Raw genomic sequence first — 6,266 nt, forward strand, 5'->3', positions numbered from 1 at the left:
AGCTAACATCACACTCAGTGGAGGAACAAGAAAAGGATACTCGATTTCTCACCATTTCTGTCCAACATAGTACTGGAAGTCCTAGCCAGAACAGTTAGGTGACAGAAAAAATAAAAGGCATCCAAATTAGAACAGAAGAACTTAAGTTGTCTCTGCAGACAACATGATCTTATATATAGAAAACCCTAAGTCCTTCACCAGAAAAATGTTAGAATTAATAAACAAATTCAGTAAAATTACAGGATAGAAATTCAAAATACAAAAATCAGTAGAGTTTCTATGTAGTACAATGCAGTATCTGAAAAAGAAATTTTTAAAAATCCTATTTACAGATAGCGGCAGCGAGGGGCTTGCTGACATGCTTGGATTCTCGTAGCTGTGCTGGGATTTAACCACCATGTCAAGCAAAAGAGCAAACACCAAGACCACCAAGAAGTGCCCTCAGCACATGACATCCAATGTGTTTGCTGTGTTTGATCAGTCACAGATTCAGGAGTTCAAAGAGGCCTTCAACATGATTGATCAGAACAGAGATGGTTTCATCGACAAGGAAGATTTGCAGGATATGCTTGCTTCATCCGGGAAGAGTCCAACTGATTGGTATCTGGATGCCATGATGAATGAGGCTCCAGGCCCAATCAATTTCACCGTGTTCCTCACCATGTTTGGTGAGAAGTTAAATGGCACAGATCCTGAAGATGTCATCAGAAATGCTTTTGCTTGCTTTGATGAAGAAGCAACTGGCACCATTCAGGAAGATTACCTGTGAGAGCTGCTGACAACCATGGGGGGATGGGTTCATGGATGAGGAAGTGGATGAGCTGTATAGAGAAGATCCTATTGACAAAAAGGGAAATTTCAATTACATTGAGTTCACATGCATCCTAAAACATGGAGCAAAAGACGAAGATGACTGAAAGAACTTCAAGTTCCAGCCAAACATTCCTTGTTGCCACTTGGGGTATTTCTGAGATTTTTCTCTTGCGTGCCCTTAGCTTTACAGCTTTTGCATTTCCTGTTGTATTTATTCTCAGCCATTTGGGGCACCTGTATCTTTATACTCAGACTGGAAATGGGACTTTCTATTAATATCATTTTCAGAATAGAAAATAGGGTAATTGGCCAGGCACGGTGGCTCATGGCTATAATCCCAGCACTCTGGGAAGCCAAGGCAGGTGCATCACGAGGTCAGGAGTTCAAGACCAGCGTGACCAACATGGTGAAACCTGGTCTCTACTAAAAATACAAAAATTAGCCAGCATGGTGGTGCACACCTGTAATCCCAGCTACTTGGGAGGCTGAGGCAGAAGAATCGCTTGAACCCAGGAGGTAGAGGTTGCAGTGAGCCAAAATTGTGCCACTGCACTCCAGCCTGGGCAACAGAGCGAGACTCCGTCTCAAAAAAAAAAAAAAAAAAAAAAGCCAGGCATAGTTGCTCACGCCTGTAATCCCAGCACTTTGGGAGGCCGAGGCAGGTGGATCCCAAGGTCAGGAATTCAAGACCAACCTGACCAACATGGTGAAACCCCATCTCTACTAAAAATACAAAAATTAGCTGGGCGTGGTGGCATGGGCCTGTAATCCCAGCTACTCAGGAGGCTGAGGCAGGAGAACTGCTTGAACTTCGGAGGCAGAGGTTGCAGTGAGCTGAGATCGCGCCACTGCACTCTGGCCTGGGCGACAGAGCAAGACTCTGTCTCAAAAAAAAAAAAAAAAGAAAAGAAAAAGAAAAAGAAAATAGGATAATTAAACCTACCAGCCCCTCCCCACTAATAACTGTGATCTATACAGAGTCAATATATTTTTTCAGAGAAAGTTATTTGTTCATTTTTTTCTGAACCATAATTAAATTTTATGATAAAATTAAAAAAAATTTTTTAAATCCTATTTACAATAGCTACCAAAAAATTTAAACAGGAATAAATTTAACCAAGGGGGCAAAAGACTTATACACTGAAAATTATAAAACATTGATGAAAGAAATCGAGGAAGACACAAATAAATGGAAAGATATCCCAAGTTTATGGAAAGGAAGAATTAATATTTTTTAAATGTCTATACTATCCACAGTGATCTACAGATTCAATGCAATTTCTATCAAAATACCAATGACATTTGTTCACAAAAATAGAAAAAAAATCCTAGAATTTATATAAAGCCACAAAAGACCCCAAATAGCCAAAGCAATCTTGAGCAAAAAGAACAAAGATAGAGGAATCATACTATCTGACTTTAAAATACACCACAGGCTGCTATTCTGGGCATGCTGCCTATGGGGTAGTCCTGCTTCACAAGGAGCAGTAAAATATATTTTAAAATAAAATACAGTACAAAGCTATAGTAATCAATGCAGCATGGTACTGGCACAAAAATAGACACAGAGTCCAATGAAACAGAATAGACAGTCCAGAAATATTAATAAATCCACGTGTTTATAGTCAATCGATCTTCCACAAAGGTGCCAAGAACACACAATGGGGAATGGAAAATTTCTTCAATAAATTGTGTTGGGACAATTTATTGTGTGTGAGAACAACCTGGCCAACATAGTGAAACCCCGTCTCTACTAAAAATACAAAAATTAGCCAGATGTGGTGGTGCATGCCTGTAATCCCAGCTACTCAGGAGGCTGAGGCAGGAGAATCACTTGAACCCAGGAGGCAGAGGTTGCCGTGAGCCAAGATCATGCCACTACACTCCAGCCTGGGCAACAGAGCGAGCCTCTGTCTCAAAACAAACAAACAAACAAACAAACAAACAAAAACCAAAATATAAGGAATGCTGTCTTAATCTCTCTGTGTTGCTATAAAGGAATACCTGAGGCTGGATAATTTACAAAGGAAAGAGGTTTATTTGGCTTATGGTTCTGCAGGCTGTACCAGAAGCATGGCATTGGCATCTGCATCTGAGGGCTCAGGAAGCTTACAATCATGGCAGAGGGGAAGGCGAGCCTGTGTGTGCAGAGATCACATAGTGAGAGAGAGAGAAAACAAGAGAGAGGGAGGAGGAGGTGCCAGGCTGTTTTCAACAACCAGTTCTCTTGGGAACTAAGAGTGAGAACTCAGTCACTTGAGAATGGCATGCAGCCATTCATGAGAGACCCCTCATGACCCAAACACCTCCCACCAGGCCCCACCTCCAACAATGGAGATCAAATTTCAACATATGACTTGGCAGAGCCAAACTATAGGAAACTCAAACAACTCAACAGGAAAAAACAAATAACCTGATTTTTTAAATGGGCAAAAGGATCTGAATAGACATTTCTCAAAAGAAGACATACAATGAATGGCCAATAGGTTTATGAAAAAATGCTCAAAATTACTAGTCATCAAAGAAATGCTAATTAAAACCACAAAGAGATATCACCTCACACCTGTTAGAATGACTCTTATCAAAAAGACAAATGATAACAACTATTGGAGAGTGGAGAAAAGGGAACCTTTGCACACTGTTGGTGGGAATGTGACTTTGTATAGCTATTACGGGAAGCAGTATGGAGGTCCTTCAAATAATTAAAAATAGAACTATCATAGGATCCAGCAATCTCACTACTGGGTGTATATACAAAGGAAATGAAATCAGTATATTGAAGAGATATCTGAACTCCCATGTTCATTGCAGCATTAATCACAATATCCAAGATGTGGAATCAACCTAAGTGTCCATGAATAAATGAATGGATAAAGAAAATGTGGTACAGTCATCCCCTAGTATCCATAGGACCTTCCTCAGATACTAAAATCCGTAGATGCTCAAGTCCCTTACATAAAATGGTGTGGTATTTGCATATAACCTATGCACATCCTCCTGCACACTTTACATCATCTCTAGATTACTTATAACTCCTAATAAAAGTAAATGTTCTGTAAATGGTTATTATATTGTCTTATTTAGGAAACAATGACTAAAAGTCTGTACGTGTTCTATACAGATGCAACTATTCATTTTTGAATATGAATTGAATATTTCAATTCATAGTTGGTTGAATCCACAGATGCAGAACTCACAGATATGAAGGGTCGACTGCATATATACATAATGGAATAATATCCAGCCTGAAAAAAGAAGGAAATTGTGTCAACAAGATGGATGGAATTGGGGGATATTGTGTTAAGTGAAATAAACTAGGCACAGAAAAACAAATACCACATAATCTCACTTATATGTGGAACCTAAAAATGTTGAGCTCATAAAAGCAGGAAAAAAATGGTGGGTCCTAGGGGTTGAGAGCAGAGCTGAGATATTAGTCGAACAGTACGAAATTTCAGTTAGATAGGAGGAATAAATTCAAAAGATCTACTGTACAACATGGTCATTATAGGTAAGAAGAGTGCATTCTTGAAAATTGCTAAGAGAGTAGATTTTAAGTGTTCTCACCACAAAAAAGTACGTGAAGTAATGCATATGTTAATTAGCTCGATTTAGCCATTCTACAATGTATACATATTTCAAAACAACATATTGTATGCAACAAATATATACTCTAAAAATGAATAAAAATAAGTAAGTGGGCCAGGCACAGTGGCTCACGCCTGTAATCCCAGCAATTTGGGAGGCCCAGGCAAGTGGATCACTTGAGGTCAGGAATTCGAGACCAGCCTGGCCAATATGGTGAAACCCCATCTCTACTAAAAATACAAAATTAGCCAGGTGTGGTGGCACACGCCTGTAGTCCCAGCCACTTGGGAGGCTGAGGCAGAAGAATTGCTTGAACCAGGGAGGCAGAGGTTGCAGTGAGCTGAGGTCGTGCTACCGCACTGCAGCCATCTCAAAATATATATATATATATGCATCTGAAGTTGAAAACCACTGCACTAAATCCCTTATAAGGCCTATATAGCTGTAAGCTTCTGTCATTCTTTTTTTTTTTTTTTTTGAGATGGAGTCTCATTCTGTTGCCCAGGCTGGAGTGTAGTGGTGCAATCTCGGCCCACTGTAACTTCTGCCTCCCAGGTGCAAGTGATTCTTGTGCCTCAGCCTCCCGAGTAGCTAGGACTACAGCTGCATGCCACCATGCCCAGCTAATTTTTGTATTTTTAGTAGAGACAGGGTTTCACCATGTTGGCCAGGATGGTCTCGAACTCCTGACCTCAAGTGATCTGCCCACCTCGGCCTCCCAAAGTGCTGGGATTACAGGCATGAGCCCCCACGCACAGCCACTTCTATGATTCTAATAGGCCATGTAAAATATTGTATTGACATAATCAAGAAAGATATCTTAGCATTCCATGCAACTAGTTAAATGAAACAGCTTAATTGCCATCATTCATGGATTTAGATATTCACATCTGTATTGCATGCATATTACAATTTGACACAAGAACTGTACTGGGGATCTGATGGTGAGCAAGACAGATGTGGTCTCCTCTCATAGAACCAACAATCTCATGGAAGAAGAGTTAAATAAACACACCCCAGTGTTTCTATGCCGGAGATCGTTAGGGTAAAATGGGAGTACATAGAAGGGGCATCCTCAGTAAATCTTAAATTGTATTATTCAAATTCTCTAAATAAAAATCAAAACATCCTTCTGTATGGTTGGTATTCTATTTACCTGGTCTAGCAGCTTATGATAATGCAACATGTGCCAAAAAGAAAAGCTAGAGGTTTGAAAATTTCAGGTTTGTGTTTGCTGTCTGTTTGTACACACAAATAAATGCTCAAGTTGACACTGGACATCTGTGTAGCCCCAAAACAAAAGCAAGAATGAAATTCCCTCCTTTCACCCCCTTCCTACCCGGAAGGCACTTTTAGAGATATTGCATTGCTTGTATAAAATTTAGACTTTCATTTACAATCTGCTTGAACTCAGAATAGCAATAAGATGGAACCTATCTCAAGGATTCAACTAATGATGCATGCCATTTCATTTAAATAATAAATGGACCACATTCTGATGTTCTGGCTCTTTGGAGAAATTATCAACACTGTGATTTACATAGAAATAGACACGATTTGAAATCAAAAGAAAATCTTCACTCACAGAACAGCTCTTGCATTAGGTAATTTTTGCTGAAATAAGCTTTTTTTTTTCTAAAAAGCTAAGAAGGATAAAATCATGTGATTGTTAAACCAAATTAATTCCATTTTAATTTTCTAAAGCAATGGGTCACAGTTAAAAGTACTGGGTGGCCGACATTAACTCTTTCAAGTAATATATACTGCAGTGGTCTTCAATAGTATCCTAGCAACCTAGAAATGTTCAGGAAATTTCCAATAGAATATATATTGAATGCCAGCATCGCCACACGAGGATCAGTGCT

The 6,266-nt window shown here is 39.4% G+C and overlaps 1 pseudogene; it reads left to right on the plus strand.

Annotated features, from left to right (window-relative positions):
- Positions 1–261: 261 nt before the first annotated feature.
- LOC100995312 (myosin regulatory light polypeptide 9-like) lies at positions 262–3,497 on the plus strand (annotated as a pseudogene).
- The last annotated feature ends 2,769 nt before the right edge of the window (positions 3,498–6,266 follow it).

Source organism: Pan paniscus, chromosome 7, assembly GCF_029289425.2.
Source record: "Pan paniscus chromosome 7, NHGRI_mPanPan1-v2.0_pri, whole genome shotgun sequence".
Taxonomy (NCBI): Eukaryota; Metazoa; Chordata; class Mammalia; order Primates; family Hominidae; genus Pan; species Pan paniscus.